The sequence below is a fragment of the Coptis chinensis genome, chromosome 2 (assembly GCF_015680905.1).
Source record: "Coptis chinensis isolate HL-2020 chromosome 2, ASM1568090v1, whole genome shotgun sequence".
In the NCBI taxonomy this organism is placed as follows: Eukaryota; Viridiplantae; Streptophyta; class Magnoliopsida; order Ranunculales; family Ranunculaceae; genus Coptis; species Coptis chinensis.
In genome coordinates, this window is record NC_141457.1 from 16,857,212 (window position 1) to 16,871,126 (window position 13,915).

The following is a 13,915-nucleotide window of genomic DNA, read 5'->3' on the forward strand; positions in this document are numbered from 1 at the left end:
TCTGGAACAAACATAAAGTTGGGAATTAAAAAGGATAGGAACAAAGAGGATGTCTCTGCATTAGTCTTTCCTGCCTGGGCCAAGCACTACACCGCTAGGTCGTTGGCCATGGAACAAGGAGAGAGGTTCAGGAGAGCAGAAAACACCAGCAGAGGGAAGTGGGTGCAGACGATCAGTCTGAAGAGGCCATTGGTGAAAAGGGTGACGATGTAGCAGCAGAGAATTTGCAAAACACAAGTCATGTTCAACCTCGAAATGGTTGAAAGGTTTTCAACGTCGTGAATAAGTCGAGTAGAGTATTTCCAGAGTGTTTTCATAATCAATTCTGGTTTCAAAGAAGTCTGAGTCTCTGAACTGTTGACCTGTTGTTGACGAGTGAATTGCAAATTTGTTCAGCACTTCAGCTAGGAAGAAGGCTTCTTATATCTATTATCAACCAGTTACTTAAGCCAATGCATGGTTTTGCTTGGTTCACATACTGAATTCCATCAACGTGCAGAAGCTAGTATGCAATAATATATGTACCTTGCAACAGTGTACCAAGTTAATTTGTTAATACAGAGGTGCCAATATCCAGAGTACCAATTTTTTATTATTTTTTTAGAGCCACAATTATCCTTGTTTCACTCATGATTCAATAAAATAAAAAATAAAAAATAGAGCAATGTATATACATGGGATGAGCATATTGTTTCTGTCACAAGAAAAATGTAAATAATATAGTCTGGCTTTTTCCGCTCCACATCCACATCTCCCCAATCTTCTCTACAATAAAATTAATCTGCTTGAAATACTACAGTGTGCCCGCAAGATCAGGACTTACATCATCGCCACAAATTCTTTCGCAAACACAGACGACAAAAATAACTCAGTAATGTGAAGTACCAACTTTGGCAATCATCCCATTTTAGATGACATCATGAATTTCGTTTTCTTCTCAGCTGGCTTTAGAATTTGAAAAGAGCACATTAAGCTTTCATTGACACTCATCATTGCCCCAGCATTATCAAATTCCCCACAGTAGTTGGGGGCTGAGTAACAATTTGGTATATTCAAAAAAACAAATAAAATAAAGAACCATATGGTAGCAAAAAAAAATACGCTCTCCCACTGTCCCAGTCACAAATACGCTTTGCCCATCTGGGTATCAATGAAAAAGTGAATTACTTCCTTTAAGAAAAAGTATACACTTTGAACATGTTTCAACCAACAATAACCCCAGTACCGATTGCAAAAACCGTTGCTACGCCGAATCCATTTCGAGCTGTACAGATCTCACGAGCATCACCAGAAGCAAATACCCGAATTGATTGACTCTTCTTTCTTCACGCGAATTTGCAGCCTTGTTTCATAAATATTGGCAGTCATACAAGTGAAAGAATTGAAGAATCATATTCCAAATTCTATCTACAAAATATTGAGTAGCAAGAATTTTAATTAGAAAAAATAGCTCAAAAGAGAAATCCCATGACACGAGAGAGAGAGGAGTCTTCTTACGAAAGATATGGGAGAGAGAGAGATCGAGTGAGAGATTTATTTTGGGATTGAAGGATTAAGTGCTGGGAGGAAGAGTGGAGCGTTCTGAAGAAAGAAATGGGAGAGAGAATAGAAGAGAGGAATAGAGAGAGACAGATCGAGAGGGAGAGATTTTGGGTTTTTAGGACCGCGAACTAAAGTTTGTTAAGAGTATATATCACGAGATTTCAATATTTATTTTAAGTCCGTAAACGGACGTCCGTCTAAGAGCGGGGCTGTATATATATATATTAGTTTGTGTGATAAGAATGTGATTGTGTTAGAAATTACTGTTATTTTGAGACTACATAAATATATATGTGTGAGATAGAAGTTGTATATGAATATAAGCGTTAGTATATGTGGATCTGTTTTGGACATTAGTGTGTGTGGACTTGAATTTGGACTAATGAACTATTTGTTTACATATGAGTGTGGTTATGTAAATTGTATTTGTTTGATTATAAGTCTGTTTACATTCAATGATATTTAAGTGCTTGATTTGCCTTGACGCGCGAAAATGACTCTCTGCATGTGTGGTCTGTTTTGACATGAGTAATACTAGTATAATTATAAGTGATAATAATGTTTTAATGTGTCGCCCACATCTTTAGAACTCTCCACGCCTCAGGATTTGATAATGAGATATTATGACTTGTGATGTCATGTGATAGATGGGTATTCATTGAATGTGCCATGAATGGCCCGTTAGTGTTATGATGAGTATTCATTGAATGTGGCGGGAATAACCTAAAGTATTCATTGAATGTGCCATGAATGACCTAATATTTTGTTATGCCTAAAAGAGACTTTGTGATTATGTGTATGGAAAGCCCAGAGATGGCTGTGACTCACAAATTACGAGTTTACAAGATGAAAGTATGTTTCCTGGAGGCGATATCCCGCTTGGGACATATGTTTTGTAGTGGTACTCTGTATGAGTGAGGCACACGGATATGTGTAATTTGACAAATGTGTGTAGTGCAAATTGTGGAGTAAGAACTAAAGGTTGGGCTGTGTCTTTGAATAAATGAGTCAACAAGATAATTAATAAGCAAAGTAAAAATATTGATTTTACGTGTGATGGAGTTATTGCATATGATGTATATGATTTCTTATGAGAAATATATACGTGGTTTGTATGAGTTGATACTCACAAGGGATGAATGTACTCCTTGGTTGTGACTTTTTTCCTCGTTCTCATAAGTAAACGAGTGATATTAAAGTAAAATATTGATTTTATATGTGACTGAGTTATTGCATATGAATATTTATATATTATGATATACATATGATTTCTTACGAAGGAATGTAAATATTGTTAACGTGATATAATTGATACGGTGGGGTGATATATTATGTCAGATTATATATACACATGATGGTTGCAGTAAGAGTGAAATAGATGTATACTATAAATGATTACGTTTGAGAAATCTAATTTTGTTTTGTAGGAGGGTAGGACTTATTAACTTTTTATGCAGAGACGTTGTCCTATAAGACAACGTGTTGGCTTAAAAGTAAGGTATACTAAACTCATATTTAATTAGGTTATCCTATGTGCATTTAATAAATAGAATGTAAGTGATATTTATATTGTGAGTTATTTTGGAAAGTGGGAATGATGAGTACTGTTATATGAGATTCTTGAAATTCTTACTTTGAAAAAAACTACACGCCGTTTTGGAAAACGGAACTATATTGTCTTCCAAGTTGAAATGGTTGGTAATGTTATATTTATTAATTTGAAATATTATTATATATATTTTGCTGTTAGTCTACTCATACCAGCAAATTTAATTTGCTTACCCATATTTGCTTTGTTTTGCAATGTGGGTGTGTTATTGGGAACATAGATGATGGAGTGCAGTGGATAAGGACACGGTATTTGGAGTTGTTCTTGGAGTCTTTTGGTTTAAGATTTTCAGAAGGGTACGGTTTTGTTTTGAGACATATGTAATATAGTTGGTTAGTTTCTTTGTAGTTTAATAATGTGATTTAAGGAATGTTCATTTTAGTTTTCTTTTGATTTCAGTTTTGTATATATCGTGTTTGATAACAGGGTTTTGGGTTTTGTTTCACCCTGGGTTTCCAGATAATTAAATATAATTGTTTTAAATATTGTTTGGAAATTTGGGGTGTGACACACATACTCATGTTCGTGGACGTACTTTAGACCCTGAAGAATCATTCGAGCATAACGTCACACTTCTGGTTCAGGTAAACCAAGATGAACACCAGCAAGATACTGTCGAATTCGATCTCCCAACGTGCCTAAAGAGGCATACTCAAGTAGCATATTGAAGTAGGCCTGTCCATTTTCTTCTTTAGTAACTTCAGGGCCATAGAATCCAATAATGAAGGGACAATTACCCTGAAGATTAGCAAGTGTAACACTCCTTGGCAAGAGAGAGCGACGAACGTATCGACGATTTTGATATCATAGCAGTCTTCACTGCTATTACTGGTGACATATATGTTTGTTTTGGGTTTGTGGTAGCTTTGTATACACTTGCAAAACCACCACTACCGATTAATTCTCCCTTTTTCCATTCTTCTTCTTCTGAAAACATCATGAACTCTGTAGGCTGTAGTCACAGTCCTCTGCTGCGATTTCCCTTCAAAGAAAGGCAAATATTCTTTGTTTCTTCTTCTCAATTCACCCTTCAAAAGAAACTTTGAATAGAAACTAGAGAACTTCTAAAACAAGATAAAGAGACTTATGCTGCGTAGTGATACACTGATACTTGTTCTTCAAGATGTCTGTTTCCATTTACAAGTTACAACTCGCTTTTAGAAACTTTTTACCTCAACACCGTGTACGCGTTTTAGACCATTTAAGAGATTAATGCGTTTAATCCTGGATTTTATGAGCTGGATTCCATAGATATCTAAATTTTATTAGCAAATATTTGCATAGATGAAAGATCTATTAGACCGAAAGTGGCGCAACCTCCAGTCGCGGGAGCAAGGCGCAAGTCTTATTCCGTGGCATGGGGTACTTAATCAGTTAATCCTACATCAATAGTAGCTCAAGTTTATCTCACAACGTCAGCAACTCTCATTGATGGCGGGGTGCTGCAAGTAACCAAGTTTCTCATGGTTTTAATATCTATGCGCATTTAAGCTAAGGATACTGACCTATACTAGTGATTATGATCAATGTTTTGAAAACCGAAAACCGAACCGGTGATTGAACCGATTTTTTGTTAAAATGGTTCAACCAGGTTTAATCATGGTTCGACTCGGTCGGACCGATTGATGTTTATTTAGCAAATTTTTTAATAATTACAATAATAAAATAAATAAATACATGTTTTAATTCAATATTAATTGGTATTATATATCAAAACAAATTTTTTATGCAAGAAACACATAGTAGCATGTTGGTTTGGAGTTTGGACTATTTGGTAACTCAAATTATACTTGACCCGAACCGAAAATTTACCGATTCCGGTTGGACCCCGATTCAACCACCGGTTCGGTCCGGTTTTCTAAACACCGATTATGATTACTTGGTTATTTGATGTACAAGTATCGTTATATTGGATTACAAAGTGGACTATATCACTCAATTTGATTATAGGGAGTGACTCTCAAGGACAAATCCGACGAAAAAGTCACTCTAAACACCATTTTTTTTTTAATCACTCACACAGGTAGATAAAAAGTCAAATATACTCTTGACACAAAATTTTAAAAAAGAAAAATGGCTCGGGTAAATGAAAAGTCAAGTATACCCCTAACACGAAATAATAAACGCCCCAGCCCAACTAAAACGACCCGGTGTATATAGTATGAACAATCATTGTTCATATCTATTTAGGTTCATACCTCAACATTATAATCAATAAGAACACCTATTGGAGTATGAACAATTTGTTCATACCGTTCATACATCAACACTGTTCATACCTCAAACATGAGCTATGAACAATCAATATTCATACCTATTTGGGATTCATATCTCAACATGAGCTATGATTAGTAAGAACACCTATTAGAGTATGAACAATCATTGTTCATACATATATTTAGGGTATGAATACATCAATATTGTGTATGAGGTATGTTCACCTATTTGGGTACGAACAATCACCAAATTTCTCTGTTTTATAAACAAAACACAGAGGGGTGAAACTGGTATATATATACAATAATTTAACCAGTGGCTACACCACTCAAGTCATTATGGGTGTCTTTCACACTCAGCGTGTCAACACTAAAAATTACATCTAGTATTCGTGGAGGCTGTCAGGGCAAAAAGTTAACCCGACACTCCCGATGTAGCGGTGCTTCCGAAAGCTCGAAAGAGATAAGGATTAGGTTTTTTCAAGAAGAGAAACTGCACCAACGTTCTGGTTGCCTACGTACCCAGTAAGAAATCCGGGATCAAGTATCTTAAAACGTAGTTTTGGAGGCTGCAGAAGCCTCCGTATATATAACAATCTCCTGTCTTGGCGGGCAAGAAAGTGATTTTCGGATATTGCCTTCCTTGATCAATCCTAGTATAATCTTATCTAAAATAGGATCATTCCCCAAGATTTCATTCTATCTTTATGCAAGATCTTATCGGATTGCACTAGGATATCTCATCTCCATGGATCGGGTTACTGGATAAGAATCATCCGAACAGATTGGATCCATAAACTTGGGCCACCCAGATGGGCCCTGGACCTGTTGTGAACTCTGATGGATTAGAGGATCGGATGATCCAAAATTGTTTATTTGCAGCCACCGGACTAATCCACCACTGGTCCCACTCCCGGTCTATGGTCCGAGTACGTTCTGGACCAAAAATATGATGTAGGGTACACACATTGCCCCATTTTCAACAAATTAGCAAACAAAGTTGAAGATGATCTGTTGAAGAATTAAAGAGTTGGGAAAAACCAAAAGGACATTACAAGGAATGTGTAAGGTGTAACGTGAAATAAGAAGGAATATGTAATGGAGATGGGCGAAAAAGTGTGAAAATAATCAAAATAAACAAAAGTGAAAAAAATGAGGGGTATAAATGGAAATGATTTTTACAGGTAAATAATGATAAAGAAATGGGAGGGAGTTAAATGTAATACTAAATGTAAAAATGAGAGAAGTTGTAAATTATGTAAATCATAAGAAGGGCTAAAGTCAAAAGGTGTGAAAAGTAGAAGGGGTTGGTAGGGTAAAGAAAACATGTGGGTAATAAATTGGTGGGTGGATAAGTTAAAAGAATGAGATAACGATCGCGGGCTAAGTAGTAAAAGAAGGAGATAAGAATATAAAGAAGAAAAAGAAGACAAGTGAAGAACTAAACCTTACCATGTAAGTGTGTATCTAGTTTTTACTTAATTCCTTTGTGTAGTTGTCACTAGATGTGAATTGGGTAAAGCTTTTCACTTTTACCTTATGATTTGTAGGGGATCACATAAAACACATAGTTTGAGTACTTTAGGGGGTAAAATTTAGTGATATGGCCATGGAAGATGTTAATCCAGCCGGAAAATGGCCAAAATATGCATAAAAAGGCCTGACCCGGCTAGCAAACTGTTGACCTGGCAAGAAAAAATGCTTACCCGGCCTGAAAGTGGTAGAAATTCGTCGGACTCAGATATAAGTAGGCCTATATACCGCCTGACCTGATAGAAAAATGTCTAAATCGGCTGGAAAATGCTTGAACCGGCATGAAAAATGCCTGACTCGGCATGAAAAACACTTGGGCTGGCTGGAAAACACCTGAACCAGCATGAAAAACGCCTGGACCAGCTGGAAAATGCCTGAACCGTCGGAAAAATGTACAAACCAGTTGGAAAAATGCCCAACCGGCTGGAAAATGGATGAACCGGCGGTGAAAATGCCTAAACCGGCCAGGTGTCGGTGCTGTCGCCAGTGCCGGTCGAAGGTGGTAGAAGGTCAGCATAGTGAGAAGACCTGATGTGCTTGTTGGGTTGGCTTCTGATTTGGGTTTTTTCTTTTTCTGTTTTTTTTGGTTTTTTTTTGGTTTTTGTTTAGGCTTGTGGGCCTTGTGAATAAGATCAGCATTGTGAATAAGACCCCTTTTTTTCTTTTTCGTTTCTTGTGGGCCTTGTGAATAAGATCGGATGGGGCAACCCTCAATTTGAACTCCTCAACAACCTTCCCAGCGTCTGTGTTAAACATTTAGGAGGATATATCCTTTCTAGTTGTACCATTAGGTGAATGGTACAGTAACACGCTGAAGGAGGAACTTGGCTGTCCAATTCAAATCCGATGGCACCTCTCTTTGCGCCTGCATCGTCACTGTAACATCACATGTTGATCCCGGTAATATTAGATGGTAGTCTACCGTTGCTGTGACTATATCAATGCAACTAAGTCACTTGATGAACAACAGAACCAGCGTAGTTACATTGTAAAGATTCTCCAGTAGAAAATCCTTGTGGAGACCAAAGGACAACCAGAAGTGTCTCATTAGTTTGGCTAAACTGAGTGTAGCTTAGATTTCACCATCAAGGGTAGACGCTAGATGTAATCTAAACAATCACACACATACCAAAAACGACATATTATCGTTCCTGGGTTTGCATTGTCGAACCATGATACCAGGCGTAGGCCCATTACACCACGGAAGCCGAAACTGAAGTGCAAGATGACCTTCGCCACCCGGTTTTAATAAATTTAAAACTAAGTGACCAATTTGAAATGAAAACGTAATGTGAATGGAAATGAAATTTATTGATGGTAAATGGAAGAAAAGTACAATGTACGTGAAATTTATTGGTGGAACTAATGATAAGTAAATTTACTTGTGAAATAAAAGCAAATGAGACTCGTTCCAGGGTTTGGTTAGAACATTGCCAGTCAAGTTCTTGAGAAAATAAGAACCTTTTGATGCGAGCTGATAAGCACCCAAAAGTGTATTATGAAACCCCGTTGAGACATATAAATTTGGTTAACTATGTGTTTAATAACCATGAAATAAATATGTTTTCATACTTTTGCAGGTATTCACAGTAAATATGGAAATATGGTTTAAACCTGAAATAAAGCACGAGGAACGACATGTATATGAATTCTTCTAAATCCGCACAGAAGCATCAAACTTCCGAAGCTCCTACCTCTTGAACCAGGACTCCGAATGCGACAAGTGAGCTGCTCAGACAATCAGGGTGATAAACTCTACGCATAAGCGGGAAGTTGTAAAATTGCCCAAAGACCGGACCGCCACTAGATTGCACATAGGACCCACTATACGGGCCCGTAAGATTGGATGAGTCATCAATCATGGAGCATGTCAAGACAAAAATGACAAATTTTTGGTGCAAAGTTGACACCTTGCATGTAATTAATTAGATTAGGTGTTAATAGTGAAAAAAAGGCAAGGTGTCACTTTGTTTTAATGTGGTGGATAAAAATGAAGTAAATGTGGTTTGATGTTTCACATGGGAGGAAATGAGATGTCTCTCAAATGAAGAAGAAAACAAAACAAGGGGACACTCCATTTACTCCCTTGACTTCTTTTCCTTACCTTGAATTATTTTAGTTCCTTAGTCATTCTTATTATTTAGTTTTTAGTTTTGTAAGAAAGCTTGTAATAGTTTTAATGGAGGAAACCTTGGTTTTCTTCTAGGAAATAAATAAAAAGCAAGTGAGTTTAGTTAGTTTTTCTTCTTCCTCTTTCTCTCTCTTTTGTTCTTCTAACTTGTAATTCATCATCCCAAGGATCATGAGCTAACTTCCCTTTTGGGGATTTAATCCATCTCATGTGAGGGAGAATATTTGTGGTTGGCTTGGTAGGTTGTTAGGAAGAACAACTAGACCTACATCCTATCCCAAAATGATAGATGGTGTAGTGTCTAGTTAGGAATCAAAGTAATGAGCTTAGTGATAAGTCATTGCTTGGTTCCACTTTTAGCATGTATGTATGAACTCTTTAATGAGCCATACATGTTAGGGATCAAGTTTTCTTCCATTAGGGCTTGTCTATGAGTCTAGGAAGAATCAAATGAACCTTTTCAAATCAACAACTAAATGTTATTTTCACATGAGGAAGATTAGCTCTCCACCTTTTCTTTAGTAAATTGTATTTTGTATTAATTGCATGATTTCAAATCTTAATGTTTTTTCTTTAATGTTTGTATAGGAAAGAAACCTAGCATTAGTAGTAAACTTACTCACTAGTTCCCTAAGAGTAACAACCAATTTGTAGTTGTCCTAGACTTTAGGTTGGTTCGAATCCTTATTCCAACTTTACGAAACGAAGATCGTGAGTAAGGAACTTTGAATTCGCTTTTGCACCAAATTAGAGAATCAATCTTCTAACGTAGTAAAAAAAAAGCTAATATCACGAGCCTTTCAATGATAAAAGGGCCCTCCCAATTTTCACCGAGTTTCCCGCTGTTGGGTTCTTCGTTACTCATTTGCCTTGTATGTAAGACCCAATTACCTGGTTTGAATGCTCGTGCGCGCAACTTCTTGTCATAACTGTGCTTCATAGAGTCTTGGTATGTCATGAGATTCTGCAGGGCTTCATCCCTAAGCTCCTCCACCATGGCTTTGTCACGAGCCAAGATGTCAACATTCGTCTCTATGAAGAGGGCTTTTGTTCGTGCTGTTGGAGCGATTATTTCAGTTGGGAGTACTGCTTCCATTCCATATGACAATGAAAAGGGTGACATTCCTGTTGAATGACGGGGGGTTGTCCTGTAAGCCCAAAGCACCCCTGGTAATTGTTTCGCCCAGTTTCCTTTGGTTTATTCAAGCATTTTCTTCAACGTGTCAAGAATGACATGGTTCGTTGCTTTCGCCTGTCCATTTATGTAACACCCATATTTAAAATACGTATTTATTTAATTATTAATTTATTTATTTATTTATTTAAAAATCGGTTGGATTGGATTTGAGATATGTGGGCCTAGTTTCTGGGCCCGAGTCTGTGTTGGGCTTGAGTTTCAAACCCAAGTATATAATCACATTGTTATAGAGAATAGGGTTTGGAAGAGAATAAAAAAATAATAAAAATGGAGGCAGAGCTAGGAACTCATTTGCTGGAGGGTGGAGCGCGACGATTTGGACTAGGAGGATTCGTGGAGCTGTTAAGACAGGTGAGTAGAGTTTATCTCTCACCACTACTAAAACTATGATTTTCGTCTGTTTAGTATTTACGATTTTACTGTCGAGTGTTTCCGACCAGTTTTTATAATTTTAGTTCTGTCGATATGTTTTAGATTTTAGTTGAACTGCTGAAGCTCGAAAGAGCGTTAATGGCGGCGAGCCAAAACAAGCAGTTGTTCGGTATACGGGTTAGAACTGTTTGTAGTTTATTGAACACTGTTTAGATATTAAATCTTGTGTGGGGTCATTGGTTGATGTCGGGCTGTCGAAGCTCTGCCAAAGCTTGAAGACGTTAATGACGTTTGATTTGGTTTGAACTTTTGGTGGTGAGGTTAGCTTTGTTGGTTTGAGGTTGGTTAGGGATGTTTGGAGGGGGCTGTTGAAGCTTGAAGGGAGCGTCAATGGAGGCGCGAGCCCCCAAACCTCCTCCCCTGTAAAAACGTCATTACTGTGATACTGAAGGATTTGATTTTTTTGTTTTTATTTTCGTGTTTGAACTGCTATGTTTTATTGTGGGTTGGTGGTTTGATGTATGGTGGTAGGGGGAAAGTTTGTGGGGGTTTGAAAGCTCCAAGAACATTAATGGCGGCCCGAAATTCTTTCCAGATCTAGTTTTGGTGAAGGTTGGATGTTAGGATTTGAGGTTTTTGACTTAATTAAAGTGGTAGGGGTTTTCGCAGGGATTAAAACCGCTTGGTTGAATTGGGTGGTCGAGTGGAGGTCGACGGTGGCCGATTTTGGTGGTGGTGGAGGCTGCTGGAGGAAGGAGATGACCGGCTGGGCCTGGGGCTTAGGCTTGAGGCTTGGGCCCGGTTTTGTTTTTGTTTTAGGCCGAATTTTATTAGTGGATGGGCCAGTTTCTATTTTGTCTTGGGCCTAATTCCATTGGTGTTTTTGGGCCGGTTTCAGTTCAATTTTTGGGCCGAACCACTTAGCTGTTTTGGGCCAGTTTCTAATATTGTTTGGGGCCAGTCTATAGGACTTAAAATAGATCTAATTGGGTCTTTAAATGTTTAGACTTTCGGGTTCTAAGGTTTGGGCTTGGCCAGTTGGGTCCGAACCATTACCTTGGTCATGAGCCCATGAGTCATGCACCTTTGACCTTAGCCATGAACCATGGCTATGATCCTGAACCTGTTGCACATGGAAACGACAGTTTGACTTCTACTATGATGTGTTGACTTTGACAATGATGTGTTGATGTTGACTTCGACCATGATGTGTTGAGTTTGACAATGATGTGTTGACGTTGACTTTGACCATGACGTGTTGACTTTGACTTTGACCGTTGACCATTGACTTTGACCTTTGACCGTTGACTATGGAATGTTGACTTTTTCAAGTTTTTCACATATTAAAGAATATAGACAAATGTAGTAATAAAATATTGTCGAACATTGTATAACTTTGTTTGTCATTATCTAATTAAGATTTAACGTAAGTAGTGTGTAAAACATATAAATATTGGCACGTAACTAGAGGGGAATTCTAATAATAAGAATTCGATATATGTATATGTTTTTAGGAGTATTAAGTTATATACGGACTTAGATTCATAGACTTTAGATTTTCTTGAGATTTGATTGTGGACTGTGGACTGTTTAATTGTGCTACGTTTTATGTTGTAAATTGTATGGACAAATCAAATGCTAAAATGCTGTGGAAACTTGTATAAATTTGGTTGTCATTATCTAATTAAGATTTGACGTTGATATTATGACATTATATAATATGTTGGGATATATATATATATTAAATGCAATAGTTTTGGAGAAATAAATGTATAAACGCTCCATTATTTTATCTGTGAGATGCTCGTAGAGTATTTGTGGATATTTTCCACGGGAGTGTGGCGTAGTGCAATAATATATTGGCACGTGAAAGAATGAAAGTGGTTATGAGATATAATTGAGATATTTCTAAATATTGTGGCTTAGTGCAATAAGGTATTTAACCTGCACGTGATATAGTGGAATTTTTTATGAGTCATAAATGTATGACCCCCGAATAAATTACGTAACGAAAATCCTAGAACCTGACTACCACAACTCATGTGATTTGCCCTGTGTAGGCGTATGTGATATGATTGGCCCTTGTGTAGGGTGTATATATAAGATGTTGATTGACCCATGTGTTGGGCAATCGTAGCCGAATGGTGGCTTGATTATTCCATTCGCAAAATAGAACGAGACGCGCGATATTTTTATGCCGAATAGTGGCAGTACTTACATAATGGCTTTCGTGTGAGGGTTACCTGGTGTGCGGCATCCCGCTCAGGGTAGTTACGCACGGAGTGGTTCATTATGTAAGGGGAGGCATGTAGATGTACATGTTCGGCGTTGGGAAGCGATTGTGGTAGCCAGGGAAACTAGGTAAGACATAGATACGACGTGAATTTTAGGGACACGCAAAGAAAGCCTGAAATAATATAATTATGGTAATATGTTAGTTAATGATATATCTGTAGATAGATGATTGTATATGGTTTTGCAGAAAGGTGGGTCAAACTAATTACTGGTGCAGAGACGACCCACTCTGTAATTGAGCATGGAATGAGGTAAGTATATAATATGCTTGACTGGTTATAGTTTAGTTTGAACCTAAGGCGCCTCGTGGAGGAACTAAATGCCTTTTTATTATGCGTATGGTTTATTGTGTGGTTAGTGGGAAGTTAAGGCACCTCAGTGGAGGAACTACCTGCCTTAATTATTGTACTTAAGGATGTGGTATTAGTCGTTGAAAGTTAAGGCGCCTCGGTGAAGGAACTAACTGCCTTATGGATTGTGTATATATATGTATAAATATATGTTGTATTTTAGAGCTACTCACACCAGCATTTTTATAATGCTGACCCGATTTGCATGTTTCCTTATCAGGTGTGTTCATTAAATGAACATAGTTGATAAGTCTTGACAGGTTTAGTGTTGAAGAAGATTGGTTGCTGCTCGTGGTTTGCGTTAGCGTCGCATTTCAAGATAGACTTTGTTTTCCTTTGAGGTGATATAGATTTTCAGTTGAGATAAGGTTATTTGCATTTTCATTTGTTAATTTTTGTAATGAAGAGGACTTTTGTTAATTTGAAATTTTTATTGGTTTTTAAATTATTCGCATATTTAAAATGTTTATGGGTTTTTGGGAGTTGAGAGTGCGTCACACCTTGAAGATCAAAGAGACGGGAACAAATATTGTTTTTCCGAATTCTGTCGAAATTCGGGGTGTGACAATTTCCCTGGGGTTAGTAGGGCGCAGAGAAGTTATGTCGTATCTTTAGGGATTTGTAGAAGATGTGGATCTCAGTAGAATCAAACTGTCTTCCATTGTCCGA